The sequence below is a fragment of the Macaca nemestrina genome, chromosome 8, assembly GCF_043159975.1.
Source record: "Macaca nemestrina isolate mMacNem1 chromosome 8, mMacNem.hap1, whole genome shotgun sequence".
Lineage (NCBI taxonomy): Eukaryota > Metazoa > Chordata > Mammalia > Primates > Cercopithecidae > Macaca > Macaca nemestrina.
In genome coordinates this window covers 62,960,811-62,974,100 of record NC_092132.1, presented here as the reverse complement: position 1 = coordinate 62,974,100, position 13,290 = coordinate 62,960,811, and the positions used below count along the sequence as shown (strand labels likewise).

Below are 13,290 nucleotides of genomic sequence, written 5' to 3'. Positions count from 1 at the left end.
CCCGTCTCTACAAAAAATACAAAACTTTGCTGGGTGTAGGGTGTATGCCTGTAATCCTAGCTACTCTGGAGGCTGAAACATGAGAATTGCTTGCACCCGGGAGGCCGAGGTTGCAGTGGGCCTAGATCTCACTACCGCACTCCAGTCTGGGCCACAGGAAAAAAAAAAAAAAAAGGTGGGGATAGGTAACTGAAACCTCCAGCTTTGTTCTTTTTTGCTTAAGATTGCCTTGGTTATTTGAGCTCTTTTTCAGCTTCATGTGAATTTTCAAAACAGTTTTTCTAGTTCTGTGAAGAATGTCATTGTTAGTTTGATAGGAATAGCACTGAATCTGCATATTGCTTTGGGCAGTATGGCCATTTTAACAGTATTACTTCTTGCTATCCATGAGCATGGAATGTTTATTCATTTGTTTGTGTCATCTCTGATTTCTTTAAGCAATGTTTTGTAATTCTCTTTGTAGAGATCTTTCACCTTCCTGGTTAGCTGTTTTCTAGGTATTTTATTTATTTTGTGGCAATTGTGAATGTGATTGCATTCCTGATTTGGCTATCAGCTTGAACGTTGTTGGTTTATAGGAATACTAATGATTTTTGCACATTGATTTTGTATCCTGAATTTTTTCTGAAGTTGTTTATCAGAACTAGAAATATTTGGGCAGATACTATGGGGTTTCTAGGCAGACAATCATGTGGTCTAGAAACAGGGGTAGTTTTACTTCCTCTCTTCCTATTTGGATGCCCTTTATTTCTTTCTCTTGTCTGATTGTTCTGGCTAGCACTTTCAGTGGTATGTTGAATAGGAGTGGTGAGAGTAGACAGCCTTTTCTTGTTCCAGTTCTCAAGGGGAATGCTTCCAGCTTTTGACCATTCAGTATGATGTTGGCTGTCGGTTTGTCATAGATATCGCTTATTGTTTTAAGGCATATTTCATCAATGCCTAATTTTTAAGGGTTTTTATCATGAAGGGATGTTGAATTTTATTGAAATTATTTCTGCATCTAGTGACATAATCATGTGCTTTCTGTTTTGGGATGAATTTATGTGATGAATCAAAGTGACTGATTTGTGTATGTTGAAGCAAACTTGCATCCTAGGGCTAACACTTACTTAATCGTAGTGGGTAAGTTTTTTTGATGTGCGGCTCAATTCAGTTTGCTAATATTTTTTGATGATTTTTGTACTTATGTTCATCAAGCAGATTGTCTTGAAGTTTTCTTTTTTGCTGCTGTTTTTCTACCAGGTTTTGTTATAAAGATGATGCTGGCCTCATATTATGAGTTAGGAAGAAGTCCTTCCTCCTCATTTTCTTTGCAATTATTTCAACAGGAATACTACCAGCTCTTCGTTATATTTTTGGTATATATATACTCTTTCCACTGTGAATCCCTCTAGTCCTGGGCTTACGATGGTTGGTAGGCTTTTTATTACTGATTTGATTTCAGAACTCATTATTGGTCTGTTCAGTGATTCAATTTCTTCCTACTTCAATCTTGGGAGATTGTATGCACCCGGGAATTTATCCATTTCTTCTAGATTTTCTCATTTGTGTGCATAGATGTGTTAATAGTAGTCTCTGAGGGCTTTTAAAATTGTTATTTCTAAAGGGTTGTTGATAATATTCACCTTGTTATTACTGATTGTGTTTATTTGAATATTTTCTCTCTCTCTTTTCTTCTTTATTAGTCTAGCTAACAATCTATCAATCTTATTTATTATTTGAAATAACCATCTCCTGGATTTGCTAATCTTTTGAATTTTTTTTTTGTATCTCAATTGCCTTCAGGTCTGTTCTGATCTTAGTTATTTCTTATCTTCCACTAGCTTCGGGCTTGGTTTTCTCTTGTTTCTCTAATTTCTCTAGGGGTAATGTCGCATTGTTAATTTGAGATATTAAAACACTGTTTTTGCTGTGTCCCAGAGATTCGGGTATGTTTTATCTTTGTTCTCATTTGTTTCAAATAATTTTTCGATTTTGGTCTTAATTTGATTGTTTATTAAAAAGTCGTTCTGGAGCAAGTTAATTAATTTCCATGTGATTGTACAGTTTTGAGCAATTTTCTTAGTACTGATTCCTATTTTTATTGTGATATGGTTTGAAAGTGTTGTTATGATTTAGGTCTTTGCAAATTTGCTGAGGATTGTTGTATGGTTGATTATGTAGTCAATTTTAGAGTATGTGCCATGTGACAATGAGGAATGTATATTCTATGGTTTTGGGTGAAGAATTCTGTAAATGTCTATCTGGCCCATTTTGTGAAGTGCTGAGATCAGGACTCAAATATATTTATTCGTTTTCAGTCTAGCTGATCTCTCTAATACAGTTACTGAGGTGTTGAAGTCTCCCGCTATTGTTGTGTGGTTCTCTAGGTCTCCACATAAGATCTCTAAGAACTTGTTTTATGAATCTGGATGCTCCTTTGTTGGGTGCCTATATAATAAGGATAGTTAGGTCTTCTTGTTGAATTCTACCCTTTGCCAATATGTAATGCCTTTCTTTGTCTTTTCTGATTGTCATTGGTTTAAAGTCTGTTTTGTCTTAATTTGGAATAGCAATCCCTGATTTCTTGTATTTTCTGTTTGCTTGATAGAGTTTTCCTTATCCCTTTACTTTGAGCCTATGAGTGTCACTGCATGTGAGATGGGTCTCTTAAAGATAGCATACAGCTGGGTCTTACTTCTTTATCCATTTTGCCACTCTGTGTCTTTTAATTGGGGCATTTAGCTAGTTTACATTCAATGTTAATATTGATATGTATGGATTTGATCCTGTCATCATTTTGTTAGCTGGTTATTTTGCAGACTTGATTGTGTGGTTGCTTAATAGTGTCAATTTTCTATGTACTTAAGAATGTTTTATGGTGGCTGGTAATGGTCTTGTCTTTTCCTATCTAGCACTCCTTTAAGGACCTCTTGTAAGGAATGTTGCTAATAAATCCCATAGCATTTGCTTATCTGAGAAGGGTCTTATTTCTTAGATTATGAAGCTTAGTTTGGCTTGATGTGAAATGCTTTATTGGAATTTCTCTTGTTTAAGAATGATGAATAAAGGCTCCCAATCTCTTCTGGCTTGTAGGGTTTCTGCTGACAGATCCACTGTTAGCCTGGTAGAGTTCTCTTTTTAGGTGACCTGCCCCTTTACTCCAGCTGTCTTTAACATATTTTCTTCCATTTCAACTTCAGAGAATCTGATGATGATATGTCTTTGGGGATGGTTGTCTTGTATAGTATTTTTCAGGGGTTTGCTGGATTTTCTGAATTTGAATGTTGGCCTCTCTAGTAAGGCGGGGGACATATTTATCAATGAGATATCCTTAAATATGTTTTCCAAATTGCTTGCTTTCTCCCCCTCTTTTTCAGGGATGACAATGAGTCATAGATTTGGTCTTTTTACATAATCCTATATTTTTGGAGGTTTTATTCATTCTTCTTTATTGTTTTTCTTTATTTTTGTCTGACTGAGTTATTTCAGAGAACCTATATTCAACCTGATTTTCTCTCCTCAGCTTGGTTGATTCTGCTGTTATTACTTGAGATTGTATTATGAAATTCTTGAAGTGAGTTTTTCAGCTATATCAGATTAGTTTGGTTCTTTCTTTAAATGGCCAGTTTTCTTTTATCTCTTGTATCATTCAATTGTATTCCTTAGATTTCTTGGATTGGGTTTTAAGTTTCTCCTGGATGGCAGTTATCTTTGTTCCTATATATATTCTGAATTATATTTCTGTCATTTCGGACATTTCAGCCTGGTTAAGAATGATTGCTGGGGAACTAGTGTGGTTGTTTTTAGGTAAGAAGACACTCAGGTTTTTTGAGTTGCCAGAGCTTTTGCTCTGGTTCTTTCTCATCTGTGTGAGCTGATGTTCCTTCACTCTTTGAAGTTATTGTTCCTTTGGTGTTTTTTTTTTCTTTTTGCTTTTATCTTCTATAATGACCCTGGGGGTTTAATTTTGGTATTTCTGGAAGATATCGGGGGGCAACGCTCAGCTCAGCATCTTGGTTTGCATGCTGTAACTTGGAGCAGTTACCAGGACCATGACTTTGTTCTCTGGCATTTCAAAGTTAGAAATCTGCTGCACTGGAGGGGCTGAGGTGTTCCAGTTCTGCTGGTCCCAACACTCTGATATTATAGATTGTGCCAGCCAAAGGACTTTGTTGGGGCGGTGCCAGTGAGATCTGTGCTTGATTGTATTTGCTAGGAGCCCCGATGGCATGGTGGGGTGCATGGTATTGACTGGGGCAGGGTACTGGCGGAAAAGGGACTGAGGTGTTCCTGTGCGAATTTGCTCTGGCGACAGGGTGCAGGCTAAGGTGGGGTTGCTGATGTCCATGCTCACACCTGCGCCATCACCACTGGTCACAAGTCAGTGATGGGGATAGTGCTGCCTGCGTCTGGGTGTGATTTCGCACCATCAGCGGTGGCAGCACGGGAGTGGACTGGGTCGCAGACAGTTGCGCGCACATTTGCACTGGCAATGGGCGACGTGGCTGAGTGCCTGCACATTAGCAGGGGGAGGAGAGGACAGTGGGTTGCACTCATGCTGACAACAGCAGTGGGTTGCTCCTGCACATGAGTGCCCGTGGAGGAAGGGAAATGGGGTCTTCCCGTACAGGCAGCAGCAAAGAGGTGGGAGGGTAGCCATGGGTATGTGCCAACAAAGTGGCGGAGGGAAGAGTATGGTGGGAAGAAGGTGCAAATGGACTGATGTGCATGGGCGGGGGCCGCTCTGCTGCAGCTCTCAGGCAGGAGCAGTCAGCCAGTGAAGGAGCTATGATGAGGGCCCCCGGAAAGCACCTTGTTTGGGCAAGGACCAGGTCCAGCAGATGTGGACAGGCTGGGGCCCCAGGAGACAGGGTGGCACTCAGATTGGACTGGTTTCATCTCAAAGGCAAGACAGCCCTGCTCTGTACAGATCCAACAGTCACCCTATGGCCAAAGTCTCCTACAGGAGCATGGCAAGCCTCATTATTTCAAACTCACTATTCTCCCTAACATACCTGTAGGCCAATTCCATTTCTAGCAAGTGATGGGAAATATTGAGCAGGTAAATATTCCAAAAATAGTAGATTTGATATCCTTATTCCATGATGATTTATACTTTTTCAGCCACATGATGCTTCAATTTTACAATTTATTAAGTGCCTACTGTGCAACACATGTGTTCAGTACTGAGCCAAGCAAAGATAATTAAGTTAAGTATTCTCCATAAGGAATCTTCCCCTGTAGAAGAGAAGTACATGTGCTTTTGAATAGCTGTAGCTACAGGTACACCATGAACCATGATTAATAATTTAGGATGTGAATTGTAACTTTAATATCTCAGTACTTTTCCATCAATGCTTATTTTTTTCAAGAAAATTTAAGCATGTGTTTTCCAGTCCAGAGGTCTACAATGTGTGATGTAAAATATACACAGATACACAGTAACAAGGATTTTGAAAATATGAAGAGGTGGTTTGCTTTTTTTTTTTTTTTTTTTTTTTTTAAATTTTGTGAGACAGAGTCTCGCTCTGTCACCCAGGCTGGATGGAGTGCAGTGATATGATCTCGGGTCACTGCAACTTCCGCCTCCCCAGTTCAAGCAATTCTACTGCCTCAGCACCCACTAATAGCTGAGACTACAGGTGCACACCATCACGCCCAGCTAATTTTTGTATTTTTAGTAGACACAGGGTTTCAACATGTTGGCCAGGCAGGTTTTTTTTTTTTTTTTCTTTTTTTTTTTTTTAACCTTTACTAAACATCTATCTTTCTTAAGTTATATAATAGTCAATTCTATATGAGCAAGAAGCTTGATAATTATGATGTTTATAATTCATTTTTCCAATACTATTTAACTCCATATTATGCTATTTTTATTCTTTCTCTGTATCTGATACTTCTATCATTTATTAGATCTCAGCCAACTTATCCTTAGTTCCTTTAAATAGAATAGCATTATTTATGCAATTGTCAATAACACAATTTTGTATCCTACTTTATATAGTTTTAAAATGATTCTCTCAGGAGATTTCTCAAACATTCATTTTATCATTTCTTCAAATATGATTTTAAACCTGCAAATTTTACCCTGAAATTGGATTTCAAATTCTAATTAAACCGAGGTAAACTTATGTGACCTTAAAAACTACAATACAAAAGGAAGCAACATTTCCTTCTTTTTATTTCATTTTACAATAAATATTTAGCATGTTTGAATCTCTACTTGTCTAATAGATTATCATTATTTCTACATGCAATTCAACTGGAAATATGCAATGATTTTATTAGTTAATGTGTTATCAGGTTATAGTATATCTTTTTAACTCAACAAATACAGTTATATATAATATAAAGACATTGTAGCTATGAATATAAATGTTTATTTTGATATATCTGCATTTAAAGAGGGAAAATGTATAGTCATTGTGAGGTTTGAAATGCATCTCATCATTTTGTTTTTACACAAATTTGTAGGGTTCTCCTAAAAGGAAGGCTGGGTATTTATCTTTTTGATGTATTTATTCCTGGAGCTCTTTTTATGGATAATTAAAATACTAAATTTCAAAGACTTCTATTTAGTATTTTTATTAGTCAGAGTCCCAGCTGGAAACAGTCTGCAGTTAAAATTAGTATAATTGATGGAAGGCTTAATAAAAGAACTAAATATAAAGTAAATAAGATATAAAGGAACTACATGAGACATCCTCGGATTCTCAGACTGATAGGAATCATGTCATTTTCAGCCCTAGTCCCTTTGTGGTGAGTTTAGGAAAAGAACATTTTTGGAACCTCAAAAGTAAATTTCCTGTTGAAAGAGTTTCCTTAAAAAGAGCAGGTTCATTTGGTTGAGGGACATAGACAACTTCAAAGTAAGGAAGGAAGGGGATAAATATTCAAATTTCTTCTTTCACAGATCTTTTCAAGCATCACCCTGTTAACGAAATCCAGCCAGGACCCTGAGTACCTGAGTGTCCTTTAATGTGGTTTATACAAGCTAAGCTCAGAGATCCAAGTGAAGGACGGCTCTTGAGAGGCCAATAGAAGATATCAGACATGATAAATGTCAGAAAACAGTCAAACTATTGAGTTAAATACACAATTCACAGATTTTCTGTAGTCCATCAGCATAATTCAAATAAATTAAAGATTTTATTAGTAGGACATAATTTACACCAGCCTAATTATATACCAGTTGGTATACAGTAATGAATAAACAGAACAAAATGGAAGTAATATTAATTTACTCTCCTATGAAATTAATAAGTTGTGTCCCCAAAGTACAATATAGCTTTCATTTCGTCGTTTTACCTTTAAGACTCCAGGTGGGATTAGATTATTTTGTTCATTTCTTTGTAGCAAAATTTGGAAGCTACTAAGGTCAGGAAATTATAAAGGTTTAGTAATGTGTTGTGGACGCATTAGAACAAGTCAAGTGTACCCCATTGTTACCATGCTTTCTGGCTGGGGCTGCCTTCTCATAGTGTTCTCTCCCTCATTCTCTTTTTTCTCAGCTTTTCATGAACTAATAGGAGGGCAACATCAGTAAAGTGGTGGAGTAGGCAGTTCTGTGCTCTTGTTCTCCCTGGAATTATAGAAAAACAAGCAGTAACTATTAAAGCCAAATTTGTCAGAACTCTAAAAAACAGCCAGAAGATTAGAGTAACAAAGTGGATAATGAATCAGAAAAATAATAGCAAATTCAAAATGGTAGGAAGACTTTTTAATGTTTTTGCTTGCCCTTGCTCCACACTCTTCCATCTTGAAGAGAAAAGTCTGCATTCCCAATGTGAGACTCTCATCACTGGTTCCAGAAGGAACAGATAACACCTTATTCAAAAAGTATTGTGTATGTCTCTTCTAACTTGTCTGGAAGCTCCCTAAAAAACTCAGGCCAGAAAAGAAGTGAGAATCACTTGATAATTTTGCAAATCAAATGAATAACCCACAGATACATGGGACAAAAGATTATTGTATGTTTTGACTGCTTAAGGTCCATGAGCAAGAGCTGGAAAAAAATTCTTTGGGAAATTAAAACATTCAAAAGCATCTCTCTAAATGGGAAAATTTGGAAGCCCACAAGCATGTTCACAGCAAGAGACATTCTCAGTAAAGACCTTGGAGGATCCTAAGCTTTCACCTCAGGCTGATCCCTAAGCTCATTGTTGAATGAGTTTCCAAGACAGAGACAATCTGCAAAGACCGAATAAAGGTTTTTGCTTGTTTGTTTTATTATTTTTAGTTCCAAGTGTTTGAAGCAACCTCTGTCAAAACACCATTTAAACAGAAGTTAAGTAACAGAGACTTTAATGTCCACACATGATAAGAAATACAGTCTTCACAAAAAATAATTTTGGAAACTCCCAGAATAAATGGATTAATACAACTTTCAATATTCAAAAGCAACACAAGAGATATAAATTAAAAATTCCTAAGCCAGAAACCCCAGAGAAGTGGAAAAACTTTATTTCCAGTATTTGGGCATTATAGTCTTCAAATACTCAGATTTAAACAGCAACAAGAAAAAAATCACAAGGCATAAAAAGAAAGAGGAACGTATGGCCTATTAAAAGAAAAAATAATAAATTGATAGAAAGCATTCCTAAGAAAGTCCTGACATGGGACTTACTAGACAAATATTTTAAAGCAGCTTTCTTATATATTCTCAAAGAGCTAAAACAATCCATGGACAAAACATAGAAACAAATTAGAAAAAAATGGTGCATGAGCAAAATGAGAGTGTTGATAAGAAATAGATTGCAAAAATAAATGAAGCAGTAATACTAGAGCTGAAATAAAAGAACTGAAAAGAAAAATTTACTAGAAAGCCTGTACAGTGAATTGAAGTAGGCAGAAAAAAATAGCAAACATTAAAAGAGGAGAATTGAAATGATCAATTCAGAGGAACAGAAAAAAAAGAATGAAATAATGAAAAAAGTGAACAGAGCTTAAGGGATCTGAGGCACACAATAAGAAGAACAATATGGCCGGGCGCGGTGGCTCAAGCCTGTAATCCCAGCACTTTGGGAAGCCCAGACGGGCGGATCACGAGGTCAGGAGATCAAGACCATCCTGGCTAACACGGCGAAACCCCGTCTCTACTAAAAAAATACAAAAAAACTAGCTGGGCGCTGTGGCAGGCGCCTGTAGTCCCAGCTACTCGGGAGGCTGAGGCAGGAGAATGGCGTAAACCCGGGAGGCGGAGATTGCAGTCAGCTGAGATCCGGCCACTGCACTCCAGCCTGGGCGACAGAGCCAGACTCCGTCTCAAAAAAACAAAAATAAAAAAAGAAAGAAGAACAATATACATAGTATGGTTGTTCCAGAAAGAGAAAATGGACAGACATAATATTTGAAAAAATAATGGCCAAAAACCTCCCAAATTTAGTGAGATATATGAATTCATGAATCCAAGAATCTCAAACTCCAAGAGAAATAAACGCAGAGATCTGCACCAAGACACATTATAATGAAACTATAATCAAACTAGAAAGAGAAAGGAAGAACTATGAAAACAAAAGAGAAACATCTTGTCATATACAAGGGATCTTCAGTAAGTTTCACAGCCAGTTTCTCATCAGATTATGGTGGCTGAATGACACTAGCATAATATATGTAAAATACCAGAAAGCAAAACAAAACAAAACAAACAGTTAATCAAGAATTCTCTATGTGGCAAAACAGCCCTTCAAATATGGATTAGAAATCAAGACATTTCCAGGTTTATAAAAGCTGAGGGAATTAATTTCCGCTATATCTGCCCTACATGATATGACATGAGCAGTTCTTTAGATTGAAATGATAGGACACGAGACAGTAACTCAAAGCCATATGAATATCACTGGTAAAGGTAAATAAGTGGACAAATACAAACACCATTATTATATGTATTTTGGTTTGTAACTTTTTTATTTCATATAGGATTTAAAAGGCAAAGGTATAAAAATAATTATAAATCTATACTAAGAGCTACTATATATATAAATATGTATTTGTAACAACAGCAATATAAAGTGTGGGGGTGTTGAGCAGTATGGGAACAGTTTTTTTATGACATTGAATTTTGGTTGGTACCAATTTGAATTAGATTTTTATAAATGTATAATTTTAATACCATGGCAATGGAAAAATCTAAAATTATACATAAAGGAAATAATAAATGAATAAAAATCGTTTATCACAAAAAATCATCAAAACACAAAAGAAGACAGTAACGGAGGAAATGAGGAACGAAAATGGTATATTACATACAAAAATTAAAAATGATAGAATTAGGTCCTTTGTTATCAATAATTAAACGTTAAGTATATTAAACTTTCCAAACAAAAGACAGAGATTTGCACAATGGACACTATGCTGTCTACAAGACACTTTTTATCAAAGACACAAACAGATTAGAAGTGAAAGGATGAAAAAAGGTATTGAATGCAAATAATGAAAAGAGAACGGGGTGGCAGAAAAAATAGCCTTTATATAAAAAACCATTACAAGAACAAAAACTATTATATTGATAACATGGTCAATTCATTAAACAGTATAATAATTATCAATATATACAAAAAACAATAAAACATTAAAATATAAGAAGCAAACATTTACAGACTCAAAGGGAGAAATGACCAGTTCTATAATAAGGGTTTGAGACATTAATAAACCACTTTGAATAACAGAACTTTTAGAGAGATCCTTGGTAGAAAATATAGGACTTGAGTGGCACCATAAAGCAACACTGTAAAGCAACACTGTAAAGCAGTAACAGTCATATTTGGAGCACTTCACCTAACAACAGCTAAGTGCACATTCCTCTCAAGTGCACATGGGACATTCTCTAGAATGGACCATGTTTTACTTCACAAAACATATCTCTATAGATTTTAAAAGATAGATATAATGCAAAATATCTTCTCTGACCCAAATAGGATGAATTTAGAAATAAGTCATAGAAGAAAAACTGGAAAATTCTCGAATATGTGGAAATTAAATAACATACTCAATCAATCAATGGATCAAGGAAGAAATCACAAGATAAACTGGAAATTATATAGAAATAAATACAAATGAAAATACAACATACCCAAATTTATGGGATGCAGCAAATACACTCCTTAGAAATGTATAGCTGTACATTAAAAAAAGAAGACATTTCAAATGACTAATGTGACTTCTCTTCTTTTTTTATTAGAACTTTTCCAATTTTCTTTCTTTTTTAAAAAATTTTTGCTTTAAGTTCTGGGATACCTGTGCCGAACGTGCAGGTTTGTTACATATGTATATGTGTGCCATGTGGTTTCTGCACCCATCAACCCGTCATCTAGGTTTTAAGCCCCATGTGCATTCGGTATTTGTCCTAATACTCGCCCTCCCTTGGTCCCCCACCCCACGACAGGCCCTGGTGTGTGATGGTCTCCTCCTTGTGTCCATATGTTCTCAGTGTTCCACTCCCATTTACGAGTGAGAACATGCAGTGTTTATTTTTCTGTTCCTGTGTTAGTTTGTTGAGAATGATGGCTTCCAGCTTCATCCATGTTCCTGCAAAGGACATGACTCATTCATTTTTATGGCTGCATATTATTCCATTGTGTATATGTGCCATATTTTCTTTATCCAGTCTGTCATTGATTGGAACTTTACTTCTTAAGGAAATAGAAAATAACTAAACCCAAAGCTAACAGAAAAAAAAAAATTACGAAGAGTATAGTGAGATAAATAAAATAGATAATAGAAAAATAATAGAGAGAACCAAAAGTTGGTAGCACAAATCTCTTATATTTATTGCATAATTTCTAACTAATCATTTTTAATAATTGAATCTTGCCTATTAATATGGCATATGCTTCTTTTATCAAGAGATGCAAAAATTGGAACATTGAGGACTGCTACATGTACAATTCTCAGCACATATGCTGTCATCAAATTAATCTTTAGAGTATTACAAGTAAAACTTTATAAATTCATCAACAATAGGAGATTCCACTTATCAAAGACTCAATTCAAAATTACCTGTAAGGTTGTTCTCAAATACTCCATATTGTGATTGAAATGACATTTATGTTAAATTGTTAAAATGTTAAATACTATACATTGAATAAATAAAGAGTGGTTTTTCAAAAATATAGAACAAATCAGTCTTTGGAATTAATTTCACTATTGTTTTAGACTATATAGAAAATTACACAGAGAGCACAGTAGTTTGATAGACAAATATGTATCATGTTTGAGGGTGGATTTGTTTAGGCAGAATTCTATTTTCATCCTTAGAATTAAATGTCTACTTTGCACCATTAATTAATTTATTTATCTAAGTGCTGAGTAATAATGCCAAATTACAAGACATAGCTTCTCTTCTGCAGTATACAAAGGACTAAATCTAACAAATTGGAAAGTGAGTATGAAGGAAATTATGGGAAAACTAACAAAGAGTGTTACTGGGGAAAGGGGCAGAGATACAACAATTTACATATATACACATTGAATATCCCCTTATTTATTCCACTAAATACTGACCAGGTCCTAGGATTCACACCAGCAGCAAGAGGTGACTCAAGGGGGAAAAAGGCAGATGATGTTTTTGCCCTTATGATACCAATAGTCTAGAAGAATCATAATTCACGAGGAGATAATTATGTGAATAATTTGACCATCCCAATTGTGGCCAGAGATACAAAGGCTAATTAGGCTCTGAGAAAGTTTAGTGAGGTACGTAGCCAAGTCTGAGAGGGAAGGGAAGGCTCTTTTGGGAAAATGGTATTTAAATTGGGAGCTAGAAAGGGATTGGAGGAAGTGAGGCTCTAGGGGAGGATAGCATTTAACAGAGCAGAGAGCAGGAAAAGCCTGTCCTGAAGAGAGGCAGTAACATCAGCTGGGAATTAGACTCTGTCAGGCCTTTTGAACAAGATCATGGACTTGGGCCTTTATCCTAACAACAATAAAAAGCTATTGAGGGATGTTAAGATGGATCATTATGCTCAGACTTGAATTAAAAATATTACTGCATTTTTAGCAGGGGAAATAAATTAGCATGCAGGAGATGAGTTAATGAGCTATTTTGAGAAATACTGCTTTAGCAGCAAGTTCTTTAGAAAGCTGATTCTGGCACTGATATCCATAGCAAGGAATCACAATCAGTGATCCTTAACACTGGACATTGCAATTTGAAAGGAATGAATTTTGTGTCTGACAAAAGTCGCCATAAACATAGGCACCTGCTAAAGATAGAGATGGGACTGTCATAAGGCATTGGGCAAATATCTGAGGAACCTGATTAATATATGAGGAACCTTACATGTTGACAAGAAAAAAACAAAAAACAAC

General features: G+C 35.8%; 1 long non-coding RNA gene across 7 annotated transcripts in view; it reads right to left on the bottom strand.

Annotated features, from left to right (window-relative positions):
- Nucleotides 1-7,430: 7,430 nt before the first annotated feature.
- LOC105483503 (uncharacterized) overlaps nt 7,431-13,290 on the bottom strand; it is a 138,257-nt gene continuing 132,397 nt past the window's right edge. For all 7 annotated transcript variants that reach the window (XR_011606924.1, XR_011606926.1, XR_011606929.1 and 4 more), the window contains one exon: nt 7,431-7,564. This is a non-coding gene — a long non-coding RNA (uncharacterized lncRNA). The remainder of the gene's footprint in view (nt 7,565-13,290) is intronic.